This window comes from Manis javanica, chromosome 3 (assembly GCF_040802235.1).
Source record: "Manis javanica isolate MJ-LG chromosome 3, MJ_LKY, whole genome shotgun sequence".
NCBI lineage: Eukaryota > Metazoa > Chordata > Mammalia > Pholidota > Manidae > Manis > Manis javanica.
In genome coordinates this window covers 201155226-201170253 of record NC_133158.1, presented here as the reverse complement: position 1 = coordinate 201170253, position 15028 = coordinate 201155226, and the positions used below count along the sequence as shown (strand labels likewise).

At 37.7% G+C, this 15028-nt stretch overlaps 1 protein-coding gene across 4 annotated transcripts in view; it reads left to right on the top strand.

Annotated features, from left to right (window-relative positions):
- The window catches only part of SMAD1 (SMAD family member 1), a 72086-nt gene that overhangs the window by 34731 nt on the left and 22327 nt on the right, over nucleotides 1–15028 (top strand). The window lies entirely within an intron of this gene.

The window sequence follows — 15028 nt, the reverse complement described above, 5'->3', positions numbered from 1 at the left end:
CTGTGGAAATTGTCATGGTGGTACTAATACTTCCAACTTTTGACAAATTTTTTTCTTTCTAAATTTATTTTTTGTTTCCCATTGGTTTTGTGCATTTTTCTAGACAAATGTAGCTGTGATTTTATTACAAGAGCAGAAAATTAGGAAAGAAGCATAGGTTGCCATCTATACACGTGAGGGAAATATGTCTTGCCAACAAGTTGTCCTACTTCATTCTTAAGTATGGCTCCCTCAACAAAACTGCCAGTGGAGTTCTGCTGTGGCATATTCCCTGTCGAGGATAGGAAGGAATTATTTTCTGTCTTGGAATCATTTACTACTATTTTATTAAATATTCCTGGTTTTTATATGTGTGACCTTTTTGACAGGTGTAGGGAAGGATATACTTTAAAATTTGTATGGTTTTGCCCTCCAGTTGGAATCCACATTCTAGAGAGTTGGCATCCATTGGAAAGTGACTAGGCAACCTCAAGCACTCAAGTATCTCATTATTAGATTGGAACCGGTTTTGCTGATGGATTAGTTATTAATAGCCTGGGTCCCAAATGAGACTATGTATTAGAATCACATGGCTCCCCTCCCAGAAATTCTGATTCTGGCATAGCCTGGTAATCCATGTTTTTAACAACTACTAAAGGTGGTGCTGATGTGGCTATTGGATTGGAATTTGAGAACTAAGCTAGATCGTGTAATAATATGGATCTTAAATAAAAGGCATTCTGCTTTGTGCTTTTTTTTTTTTGTAATGAAATATTTAAGACATCCAAAGGAGTTTAAAGACTAGGGAATAATATAACAAATGTCTTTGTGTCCACCACCTAGTTTAAGAACTACAAGATAACAGATATAACTGAAACTCTAGTTTATGCCTCTCTGATCTCATTCCTTCCTTTCTGTAACTACTATTATGAATTTGATAGTTAAAATTTGATGTTTATCATTCCCATGCATGCTTTTATACTATTACTACTTATGTGTGAGCTCATGACAGTATGTAATATTTTGTATATCTAAAAGTATTATATAATGATATTGGAGCATCTTTCTACACCTTTCTATACCCATTCAACGTGTTTTTGTGATTTCTCTATTAAACACTGGATTACCTGGTCAAGTTCTGTGAAAAGTTCTCTGTAGATTTTACTGGAATTTATTTTATTTTGGAAAGATTGACATAGTTATGCTCTTGAGCATAATTTTCTCTGAATTTATTTAGGTCTTTTTCTTTAAGTTTTCACCATGAAGTTCTTGTACTTTTTTTCTTAGATTTATTTCTAGATAACTGGTTTTTATTGTATCCTTTAAAAAGTTACATTTTGTTACAATTGCCTTGGCTAGGACTCCACTATGCTTTTTTTGAAGAACTTTGCTGAATATTCCTTATTCTAATATAGATATTCTTTAATGCTTGTTATACTTGTTGTGATATAAATTTAAAAAACAGAAAACTCAACACAGAGATACATGGTCTTCTTTTAGCCAGAAATCGGGATGGAGCTAAGAGTTTCAGAGAATAGAAAGTAGCATGTAAGTAATAAGTACATACATGGTTATTTAGGAATGTGATTTTTTGAGCCCCATAGTAACTTTAAGAGGTATTTAGGGAAGATTTAATTAATCATCCTTCACAATCAGTGGAATTTAGGTCTCTATTAATTAAGTAGCCTGTTTGTCCAACAACTGAGAGTCACTATTTAGAAAATACTGTGAAAGTATTTTCTCCATCCGCCCTCCTCCCGCTCTTCTCCACCCTTGGAACACTTGGTTTTGTGCTGGGCAGTGCCTCCTGGTCGGTCACCTCCTTCAGGCCGTCATTTACACTACAGAGAGTGTCCTTCTAAGGTGCGTATGTACTCCTGCTTCCCATTGCTCTTCCCAAGGGCTCTGCACCTTCTGGCCCTTCTTAGCCTTCCAGCTTCTCTTCCCACCCTTCCCTGCTTTGTGCGGGTGAGTCCTGTGGAAACACCCAGTGTGCTTTTCCTCCTCACTCAATCTCCTCCCCCATTGCCGAGCTCGCTTTATTTAGTCTTAGATCTAGACTTAATGGAGGCTGGCTCTGCTGGGAGGCCTTTCTTGGTACCACCTTTCCCTCCAGGCAGCCTAGCCTATGTTCCCATAGCAGTCTGTTCTTCATAGCAGTCAGAGCATTGTGAAGAATCACTTACATTTATCATTCTGTTAGTCTTCCTTGCAAAACAATTAAAGTAAAGCTCCATGAGGGCCGTAACCATGTGTATTATTAACATCTCTGCTTTTAGCAGCTAACACAATTCAATAAATTTTTGCTGTTAGAGAAAAATACTGGCTTTAATTTCTCTGTGTGGTCATTTGTCCATTTAGAGATAAGTTTTCAGTTTGTCTGCATCCTGTCATCATCATCTTCCCTTCTTTGTTCATTTCATTTCTATTACTAACACCCCTGACACAAAATGAAATTTTTTGTTAAAAGTTAATATTATGACTGAGATGGTTTTGTTACTGAGTAACTTATATGTAAAAGGTTTGATAGGGAGGAGGCGGAAAACCAGCTAAAATAAAGCATTTTGAGACTCCATAAGTGTCATTTCATCCTCTCTTTTAGCCAAGAATCTGGTGAGCCATGCATAGAACAGTTCTAGAAGATTTTGAGGCTTGAGGCAGAAGGTTTTTTGAATTTGAAAATACCAGGATTTCACTTACATTATTCATATTCTGAAGTGGCTGATGTGGGAATAACAAATGGACTTTTCCTGAGACCACTGTGAATCAGCTCCTGCACCTCATGTGAAAAAGCCCCACTAAATCAAAGTGCAAGGAGGCCTCAGCCCCTCACTCTGACGCCCAGAGTTAAATAGGCATTTTTTCCTTTATAGCACAGCACGGGGCACATCTCGTTATTGTTTCTGTGAAATAATAAGGGAAAAGGGGTCTGGAATTCTAAGCTGCAGTGCACAGACAGCTTAACACTGAATTACTTTGAACTGTGTAACTATTTTACCTCAGATTGCTTCAAAGAGCAATTTAGCAGTTCAGGCATAAGATAGTTAGGTCTCCCAAATTTGGTGTTGTCTGCCAAGGTCCCTGTTGAAACCTCTAGGGAGAATTCAATAAAAATCAGTCTCTAGAAGGTTTAGAGTCATGATTTTCAAGCTGTGTGGTGCCCAGGCTAGCAGCATTAACATCATCTGGGAACATGTTAAAAATGTGAAGTTTTAGACCCTACCACAGACCAACTGAATCAAGCTCTGGGGATGGAGCCAGCAATCAGTGTCTTGACAGGCTCTCCTGGCTAAAGTTTAAGAACCACTGGTTTAAGATATCCAGGCAAGTCATCAAGTCCAATTGACTAGATGAAGTTGTGTCTTACTGAAAGGAGATGCTGATGCGTTAGTCTTTTAAATCATTCATCATTTTGAACTTTTGCATGATCTGTTACAAATATAAAATTGGCTTGCTCTTTCCAGTATTTCCCTTTCTTGCCAATATTCATTAAGATTAAAACTCTGATAAAGTGTAATAAGGTGTCTAAGGGAGTGGGGAGAGAGGGGAAGGAATGCTTCATTATTTGGCCCAATGCAAGTTTCTTAATTGTTCTTTGGGGCATCTTTTACCCTCTCTGTTTCTTTGGCCAAAAATCATTTTGCATATTTAAGTAATTATAGTTTTTCTTTAACCTATGCCATTTATTTTGGTACAAATAAGAGAGTCTAAAAATGGTTGGTGGAGAAAAAAAGTTACAGAAATACTTTGCAGCAACTTGTATTCATCATAGGTAACAATGGTAAAGGGTGTGAGAGGGGAAGAAACTTCCTTTTGGTGAAAGGTACTACCTGGACCATTAGTGAAAAATGCAACTTTGGGAAAGTAGAAATGGGGGCAAGGGGAGAGTTGGTGCAGCTATAAAAGGGCAACGTGATGGACCCTTGGGTTGATGGGAATTTTCGGTGTCTTGACTTTACTAGTGTCAACATTCTGATTGTGATGTTCTGTGATTTTTCAAGATGTTACCATTGGAGGTAATTGGCTTAAAGGTAGGCAGGATTTCTCTGTATTATTTCTAACAGCTGAGTGTGAACCTACAAGTCTTTCAATTTAAAAAATCCTCATTTTTCAGCAGCTAGTTCAGCTCCTGATTCAGTCAAACTAGTGATTTTCTTCAAGACAACCCTTGCAGCAAAGGTGCTCTATGCATACTTCTTATTTTGTCATACAGAATAGTAAGACTTATGTTCAGGGATCAGGATATAATAAAATTAGTATTTAAAAAAGAATCATACTTCTTTTTTAATGTGTTTCTTCGTATTGTGGATGTATTTTTACTTGAGCCAACGATGACAAAAACTTTCAAGTTGTTTCTTCTTTAAGACTTATGTTAGTAAGTCCGTTAGGAGGATGGGGGTGAGGAAGGAGTATTGCCTTTTCCTTTAAGTTTATCTGAGTGTGATATCTAGGAATCTGGTAGTTGAAGTTGTAAGCCAGATATCAAGATATGACCATTACAATTTTTTGATGATTTGGGATTACTAAGCAAAAATATTAACTGTAAAAATTAAAATAAAGCATTATGATCTGTGTATTAGGGTTGTCCAGAAAAACAGAACCAGTAGGCTTTGTGTGTATGTATGTGTATAAAAATAATTGGAATTTTGGCTCACATTATTATGGACGCCAGGAAGTTTCATGATCCTCTGTCTGCAAGCTGGAGAACGAGGAAATCTGTTTGTATAAGACCCCGTCCCTGTTTGAGGGCAGGAGAAGATGGATATTCCAACTCAAGCAAAAAAAGCGAGTTTGCTCTTCTTTTTCCTTTTTTTGTTTTATTTAGGCACTCAAACAACTGGCTGATGCCCACCTTGCATCAGTGAGGGCAGTCTTCTTACTCCACCAATAAACATCTTACCTGGAGACACCCTCACAGACACAGCCAGAAATGATGTTTTGCCAGCTCTCTGGACATCCCTTAGCCCAGTCAAGTTGACACACAAACAATTACACTAAATATTTCTTCATCCAGACTTTTATGATGCATGTACAACTCCTCAGAACTGTCTGCCTAAAAAAAGACTGGCGTGTGATTACAGCACATTGTCTAAATTAAATATTGGAAGTGTGGACAGGAAATGCAGCTAACTCTTACAAGCCTGAGAATGGACACAAAAACTCACTCCGCTCTTAACACATCTGGACATTGTGTTCCCCTTATGTGGTGGTGCAAATATGTATATGTATATGTATATTTCATTGTACAAAGAATTTAAATTAGTTTGTAAGAACATACTCAGTAATGTAGAAAGTATTGCTAATAAACTAGAGCAGGAAAAACAGACGAAGGTCAAGACTAAGAGGAAAATTAGTACAAATGTGTTTCACTTGAGTTACAATGGTACAGATATAGTCCTGTGTATACTTGGTCTGGATAGTTCTCTAATACTTTTGATATGGGGGAGAGATATGTATAACATTGAGATGAAGGAAGACTTGCTCTAAAAGTGGTAAGAGGTACATTTCATAGCATTTGTGCCCGAAGGGTGGGTGGTGGGGAGGAGCCATCAAGGCGGTTTGCAGAGGATCCCTGCAGGAGAGCTACCCTGGGGCAGGGAGAATGTCCCCAGACTCTGCAGTTGCTCTTCTACCGTCCACTCAGGGCTCTGTTCTTCTGTGTGGAAGTTCTTTTTTGAAAAAAGCATTTGGTCACTACCTTCTGCTTCTCTCAAGCTCAACACACAGCCAAGTGGATATGGAGTTCAGATGGTGAACTTTTCTCCAAGTTATTATCATTCATATTTGGCTTAGGTTTGATAATTTCATCATTGTCATCTATAGCATTACTAGAAACAGGTGAGATAATATAATCATGAGTAGGATTTTATACCCAGATTTTTTAGTGGATTCCATGTTCTTAAATCCAAGGCAAAATGTGAAGTTTATTCTGAATTTTTTTTCTTGAGCAGCTGTTCCTAGTGTGTTATTTGGGCCATTGTTTTCACATTATTTATTAATTGATGAATATATGGAAAATTTTATTAGTTACTAGATGTTACTTTCACATGTAAAAGTACATAAATTACATACATTGAAGCAGACAACTAGATAATTACTATATGATTTGTTTCCAGGTGGAATTTTTCTGTTGCCAAATTTACTCCAATTTCCAATTTGAAATTTTAAGACTGTCCTCTACAGATTACACAAAGTATCTTTCTCATACTTTTGCTTTCATGGCCTTTATTTTCCACTTCATTCTTTTTCTGTCTCTGAAACATTAGGTGGATAAGAGAAGGTATGTTCAGATCTTTCTTCTTTAAAATTTGGCACTCTTCAATCTACTACTGCTAGTTTATAGGGCCAAAGGAATGCTGACCAGCTCAGCAGCTCTTTGAGAACAACACAGACAAAAAAAATAAGCTGATGAAAAAGAGCAATTTTGAAAACCATAAAAAAGTTTGTTATAATAAATAAAAGGGGCAGTGTATACTGTAATTGCAATTAATGTAAAAATATTTTAAATTAAAAGGAAAAATATGACTTAACACAAGACTGGCTTTGGGTGAAATAATGAGATCTGTGACTTGTGCTTTTTGGCTTACTACCCTACGTGTGGATCATCCTCTAACTGATTTCTTGTAGGTTTGGGGATATTTGGGTGGTTGGGGTTGGGGAGTCACAGGTGATTTGCCCCATGTTGGGAGTGACCTATGCTCTTGATGGGCACTTGCAAAAGTGAGAGAAACAGAAAGGAAATTTGGCTTATGTGATGATCTCAGGCTGATGATTTCACTTTTACTCTCAGCCTCCTTGGTACTGGATATCCAGGGACTCAGAGAAAAGACGGACTTTTGTTTCCTCTGTGTTCCATCGGCTCTGGGCTTTCCACTGTGTCATCAGTGGTTCTTGCCCAAGTGTGGTGACTGGGGGATGAATACCTGACTTGCTGCTTACTCATTCCACTTTCCTAATTATCAGTGCCCTCAGCAGGATTTCTCCACTCAGGGGCCTTTAGCACTGAAGCCTGCCCGGAATACTCTGAGGCAGGTATTTGGTGTAACTGAAGTGGTTCAGCTCGTGGGAGCATGTCACAAGGACATGGGTCAGCTTAAAGGGGCTTTTCCGTGGCTTAATCAGAGACCATGTGGTTAACAAAATAATTAAGAACAGAAATGAATAATAAATCACTGGGGGATAAAAACAGGAATCTGTGTTGATAATAAATGGGCAAGAAGGGAGACACACTTGCATTGACAACCAATTTTTTGGATGCCATTCGAGCAGGTTAATGTGGAGTAGAGTTCTTTAGGAAATTCAGGACAAAAATTCAGACCATTTAAAGGCAGTAACTTATTTTCCTATAGTTGTAAGGTTAAATATGTTTGGGTAAATCTCAGGTGAGAAGGCCTGGGTTAAAATTTTGATACTTGGTATCTTTGACCCTGGGCCAGTTACTTGTTCTTCTTTAGGCTTGTTTCCTAACCTGTGAAATGGGGTGTGATCTTATCTACTTTACAGGGTTGTCCCACAGATAAGTTAAATAATGCGTGTGAAAAGGCTCTGTATGTTCTAGAAATATAATGTGCCTGAAACAGTGAAATTAGGAACATCTGTGTATACCTTCAGAATAAAAGTGAAATTTGTAATGTAAGTGAATTTTTACTAAATGATCTTTGGAAAACTAGTAATAATAGTTATGGTAATAATAGTAACAATAAAAATTAAAGTAGTTAACTTTTTATGCTTACTCCGTGCCAGGCACTGTGATTATTATCACGTCCATGTATTCTCTTTTAATCCTGATCACAAGTCTAAGTGGTAGCGGTACTGACAGGGCCCCCGAGGTACGGTTTAAGTTGTCACAAAACTTGTACCAGGGGAGCTGGATTTCAAATTGAGTCTTAACGCCAAATCCATGCTGCTAATCACTGCTTCCCAAAAGTAATTTTTCCCTTTTAATCAATTTTCTTTCTTTAATAAAGGGGAAGAGTACCCAGAGTTTTTAGTAGTAGAGCATGTGGTCTGATGTGCACAACAGCTGCATGAATCAAGTTGATCATGGTAATTGAGAGTTTACACCTCTGGCTTCAATTGTTTATGGAAGTTTTATTTGTGTTTGTTTCCAAATGGTTAATAAGCATCATTATCATTAGATATCTAACGTGTCTGTTTCATCACATATATTTAACAGAATCGAGTTCTCAGAACAAGAACTAATTACATTCAGCGACAGTTACAGATTAAGCCACACTGCCTGGTCTGACGCCTGGGGATGGTTGTTTTCATATCAGTAGCGTCTGATAGATGTTAGGCTCACTAGGCCCACTGCTGCTTGTGTAGTAGAAACTCTCCCTCTGAGTGCTTACCAGAGCCCGAGAACTTGATAAAACTAACCTGTGCAGCCCCAAGAAAGCCACCATAGCATGGTGACTCATAGCCTCGTTTCTGGAGCCAGATGTGTGGGTTTGAATCCCGTGTCCACTGCTTATTGGTTATATATTCACAGGCAAGTTACTCAATCTTTCTGTATCTCAATATCAATCTTTATAAAGTAGAGGTAATGACAGTGCCTAGGTCAGAGTTATGAGAAATTAATGAGTTAATATTTGGTATAGCTCCTGGCATAGATAAGCACTATATAAACATTAAGTAAAAAGAAAATCTGAAGGAAGTGCCATTATTCCCATTTCACTTATATAAAGCAAGGTTAGGAGAGCAAATTACCCCTGCTAACTGGCTGGTAAGTAATGAGCAGGGCTACCAGTCTCAGAAGTCTGAAACTAAAACTGGCCTCTAGTTGTTATTATACTTCATTTGTGCCTTATGAAGGATTTTTTTTTCCTCCTGGTGTTGTTAGCTTACACCCTGAAGAATCAGCCTTTTTAAACAAGTACCTTGCTAATTCAGATGCAGGGACTCTGAGGACTGTACTTTGATAAAGACTGGTCTATACGGCTTATAACAAGCAGACCATGAACAGTACATAATTCACTAACAGATCCTAATTGCAGAAACACTAATTAGGGACCTATTTTGTGCCAGACACTGGATGATGACAGAAGAAAGAAAATGCTTCCCTCAAGGGGCTTATGGTCTGGTGAGACAAAGTCAAATTAACAATAAAATATTACAGATGCCATCATGGAAGTCTGTTTAGGCCAGAGTGTGGCGCAAAGAAAAGAGGAATTTGTTTTACGGGGAGTGAGTAGAAAAACCAAGAAAGGCACCATCCAAGGAGATGGCATTAGAACAGAGACTTGGAAATAAGGTCAAGTGAGCAAAGGTGCAGAAGTGAAACTATGAAACTAGCAGGCTCAAACTACTAGAGATTCAGGATGGCTAGGTGAAGAGAGGGTAAGGGGACAGTCACCCCCAGTAGGTAGGTAGTGTGGTAACCTGGACCAAGTCATGGAGTCATGGGTGATGTGCTGTGGGTGTCTCAGATAAAATGTATTTCAAGGAAATCATCTGATACACAAAAAGAATCACTGTCCTGGAATTACCTAGGAAGTTGGGTTCTTAGAAGTTAAGTTAGACTTAGGCTCTTTTTAAGTAAATTTAATTTCTTTTAAGCTTGAGGTTACTGATACTGAATAATTCATTTCTCTGCTTTGAGTGAGGAATTTGTGTTCACGTATTTGTCTTCTGTTGGTCTACTTAAGCGTAATAGCTATATTCCTAGAAAATAAGTAGGACAAACTTGTTACATTTAGGCAAAACTCTCTTAACTTTTAAAAAGATGTTCCCCCAAAAAACTGAACAGAAGTATGGAAAGAGAATTTTAAAAACAACTTCACAATCTCCTTCCAGTTTTATAGCACCGAGTAATATAGTCTGGTGGTTGTGAGCAGACCTTGATTCAAACCCTGGCCCTCCATTTAGCAGCTGTTTGACCTTGGATGTGTTACTGCACTGGGCTGAGCCTGCTTCCTCATCTGTTGGGAGGCTTCAGGGACCTCCTGTCAGCTCCAGGCGGGCAGGGGTGATGGCCATCCTGGTGACCTCTGCATCTGCAGTGCCTGCACAGTCAGTATTTGGTGGGTGTGTATGTATTGTCAAGTGAGCAGTCACACCATTTCAAACCCTCCTTAACATTGCGCCACTACCAATAAGCAAACAAAATAGATAAAGTGCCACTCAGGGATTTTTGGCTATATTTTCATTAATAGTAAATCTGGATTTAAAGTTCTGAGAATCTTTTCTTCAGTGTAAAGTTTCCCTAGCATGACCTGCGATAAGGAATTTGATTTCATAAGTGCATGTACTCTTAACTTTTACACGCTCTTACCCTCTCTACCACTCTCTCCCCTCTATTCAAGTCACTGAGCACATGCTGTATCTAGGGACATCTGTCCAGTATTGATATACACTGGGTACAGTTGCTGTGGCAGCCTGGCCATCCCTTTCCCCCTACTTGTTTTCAGATGAGAATTGTGGCCTCTGGACTGGCCCTCAGGTCATTCTTCAATGAGCCCTGGGCCACCTTCTGCTCCTCAGCGACCTCACTGAAGTGTCCTGAGACCAGCTGAGATGTGGTCCAGCACTAAGCCTTGTGCACTGCGATGCTCCAGATGTACACATAGAAGCATTATCAGCAGAAGACTTTCAGAATTTAGGACAGGAAGGCCCCTTGGAATTCAAGCCTCTTGCTCTTCTGAGTGAGGAAATTGAGACCCTAAGAACTAAAACAATTTGCTCAATTACAAAAGTCATTATTATCTTAGCCAGGCTAGAACTCAGGCGTCTTGACTGCCACCTAAATGCCTTTTCCAAGTCTCAGATGCTTTTGTGCGTTTTTGTACCACTAGGTAGCAGCTAGATTATTTGTCATTATGTCTTATGTGGACAAATATAGGTGAGGGCCTGGCAGCTTTGTTACCAGAAGTCATGTGTGTTTAAAAAACTTAGCCTGAATATTTGGTAGGCCACAGCCCAGGTGGGGATTTGTCTGCCTTAGTCCCATTATTAGACTGCTTTACCATTGATGGCTTGGAGATAGAGTTTCAAACAGTACTTAAATCTTGAAGAAGCTCACCAATCTGGTGGATATACAGGACTTTTCCAGAGCTCAGCCCATCTTTCCAATTTTAGCTGTTTCTTTTTCATTCCTTTTCCTTGTGCCTGGCAACAAAGAAAAGCTGAGTCCAGTAGCAGAATCGCAAATGCATGAAACTTGTTTTACTTTCTTAGTTTGGTTGCCCTTTTGACTAGAAAAGGAATTTAATTTTTTTAACTGAAAGAAATGCATAAGTACTTGAAAAGCAGAGATACATTACTGAGAAAAGGCAGAAATCTGGCTTTTTTTCTCTCTGAGAGATCAGGAAAATTAGGGAAGATAGCTGTCTCCTTTTAAAGACACACAGCAGTTAGAGATTTATTTAGTTGTTGTAGGGAAGTGTGAAATTCCTAGCAGCCTTTTATTTATTTATTTTTCCAGAATACACCTGAAGAAGTGGTGTAAAAACAGCTCAAGGTTTTTATTGGGGTTAGAACTCCTAGAATATAGCAGTGACGCAACACAATCTGATTTTAAGTAATTCAGATAAAAAAATTCCTACATGTGAAGTATTTTAACATTGGGCTTCTCTTTCAAAGGACATTCTTGTAATTCAGATTAATCCGTAGGAGCAGCCCTTAAAAGGAAACCACAGACTTTAGTCATTGTTTGATGTTGCCAAGTAGGAGTAACCTTATCAGTGCACTGAAGCCTCATAAAAGTTGGTGATCCCATATCTGTTTTTCCTAAAATAGAAATAGCCTGAAACATGGAAAGAATAATTAAGACATTCCTCTCTCCCTTCCTGTTCCTGACCTGAGTCAGGCCTAGAGTTTGCAAATCCTTATCTTTCAGCTGGCTAATCAACCTATTGCCCAAGAAATAAGAATTGTACATAGAAGGTATGTTTAAACATGGGTAGTCTGGATGTTTATTCTTTCCTTTTCCTCCAAAGAAAATACATATTGAATTATTTCTTACCTGAAATATTGTTGAAACGAACAAGAACTGGGGGATGGAGTGGGGTGGAGAGACATCTGGGTGAGAGAAGCAATTTTGTCCTTTAGGATTCCACCCCAGTAAGAGGTGCCTGGGCCTTGTTATACTAGAGCAACTTAGGTATGTGTATGCTTAACCCTACCCAACTGGCGTCCCTGTGTCTCTTCTCTTCCACCTTAATACATCTTACCAGGGCTAGCAGCTATTCCAGACTGCAGACCCATCTTTTTCCTCTCCTGAGTTTAATTAGTAATTGTTTATTTCGATGCCTATATAATTTATTGTCCAAACCAGGATAGTTGAGAATAACAAGGGTTACCTGTTGATTATTCCATCAGACGGCAGGTACAAACTGGGACTGCCCTGGGCAAGCCAGAATGCATGGACACCCTACTTGTAAGTCTCCAAATTACACAAATCAGATTTAATAATGATTCATTTATTAGGCATCATTAAGAAGTTAGAAGTATCTTATAACTGAATTTATTAGACTGGAGTTTTTTCCTTTAAATGACCTTAACTTCATTTTCCCAGAAACACTTCTGGAATTTTCTGTACTAATTCATCTTTTCAGCTGTATAGAATATAACATTCTTGGCGACTTAAGAGTCATTGAGGCAGTAGAACATCGTGGTTGAGAGTGCTCAGTGCTTTCCCAACTCTTGACACTTTCTATGTGACCTTGCATAAGGTAGCCCTCTAAGCACTCTTATTTGAAAAGTGACATAATGTGCTCAGCATGGTTCCTGGTGGTGCTAATGTGAATTTTGTGGACTATGGTGATCACCTAAAATCATTTTGATGTGTCTCCTACATAAATGCTCTTAGTCCTAGAATCTGTTTTATATCTTGTCTGTCTCCCTTCTTGAGGGAGTCACTTTTTACTGTAATTTTCTGAGAAATTAATAACTTGTTAGAATTATGGCACTGGGTAAACAGGAAATCCACACATTCAAACCAAGGTACTACTGCCCAACCAGCACAGTGTGCCATCACCAGGTGCTCACAGCCATAGCGGACAACACATCATGTCTTCCTGAAGTATCAGTTTTACTTGATTGTCAGTTATTTAAAATACCACCCTTATGTTTGATAGTAATAAGGAGTGGAGCATAAAATGTATATGACTTAGGTAAGATAAAGCAAAATTTCAGTGTCATTTCACAATTCCAGTGGAGGGAGCTGCTGGGACCCCAGGTGAATTCATACTTCTCTATCACTGATGTTTTCTTTGGTGGAAATTTTACTCTCTGTCAAATTTATCTATAGTTTAATTTAACCCTGCAACAAATGGCTATAATTTGTTTTTTACCTTGCAGTTCTGCTTATTAACTGTTATAAGCCCATACAAGACATTGTATGTCTTAAGCATGAAATTTCCTTACAGCTCTTTACTTAGAATGTCTTCACTTGGTTTTCACTGTAACAGCTGGTATGTCTGTGGTAGCTAATTGGAATTCCTTTCCTGGATGGGGGTTCTGCAGTGGGAGATACACAGTTAATAGCTCCAGAAGTAGAGATTATAGGATAAAACTATTTTAAGTTGGAAATGTACTATTGAGAGCTCAGAGTAATAGTTCCCAAACCTTGAAGGTGGGATTTGAAAAGGAATAGATAATAGAAAATTTCAGCCATTTAAAAAAAATTCATAGATATTTTTGAATGACCTCTTTACATTTATGTCTTGATCAGCTTTAAAATTAAAAGTAATGGGCATAGAATAAACTTTACATGTTTAAAATGTATGGTGTGATTAGTTTTGATGTATATCTGTGAAAGTATCACCACAATCAAGATAATTAAGAGTATAGTCATCATCTCCAATCTTATAGCAATCTCTCCCTCCAGCTGCTACCCTCGTTCCCAGTCAACTACTTACCTGCTTTCTGTCTCTATACATATTTACATATTCTAGGTTACATATTCATGGAATCATATAATACATACTCTTTGTCTGCCTTCTCTCAGCATATTATTTTGAGTTTCATCCATATTGTGTAAAACAAGATTTCATTTTTTATTGCTGAGTAGTATTTCATTGTATGGATATACCACAGTATTTATTCATTCATTAGCTGATGGACATTTCGTTTCCAGTTTTTGGCTATCACAAACAAAATACACACATCTCTGTGGGTATTTGTTTTCATTTTGTTTGGGTAAATATTTACAATTAAAATGGCTAGATAATATGGTAGCTACATATTAAACTTTATAAGAAATTGCTAGTATGTTATCCAAAGTGTGTAACTATTGTATATCCTAGCCAGCAATGCATGAGAATCCCTGTTAACAACACTTGGTATGGTCAGTCCTTTTAATAAAGTTATTATAGTAAAATATGCATAACAATACCATTTTAACCATTTGTAAGTGTACAATTCCATGTCATTAAATACATTCACATTTTTATATAATCATTGCTGCTATCCATACCCAAAACTTTCTCATCATCCTTAACAAAAATCCTATACCCATTAAACAGTAACTCTTCCTTTTTCCTTCCTCCCAGCCCTAATAATGTGTTCTATGAATTCATCTATTCTAAGTCCCTTATACAAGTAGAGTACAAATATTTATCCTTCTGTGTTTGGCTTATTTTACTAAGCATAATGATTTTAAGGTCCATCTTCCTTTGGTGCAGAATCTGTTAAAATCTTTTGCCTAATTTTTAATTAGACTGTTTGGCTCCTTATTAATGAGTTTTAAGATTCTTTATATATTCAGGACACAAATCCTTTTTGACATATGTGGTTTGCAAATATTTCCTTTGAGTCTATGGCTTGAATGAGTTAAGTGTAAGGCAACACTTCAAAGTAAATACCCCCAAACAAGCATTTGGGGTGAAAATAAAACATGCAGAAATTAAATACAAAAATGGACAAAAATTGGAAGAAAATTAATGAGGGTTCATGGAACTCAGAGAACAAATTTAATAGACAAAAACAAAGAATAATTACAATATGGTAAAGAGAGAATAGAATTCTTACATTTTAATAAGGTTCATTAAAGAAAGGAAAACAATTAAAAGAATGAATAGGAAATTTAAAAAGAAGTAAAAAGAGCCTG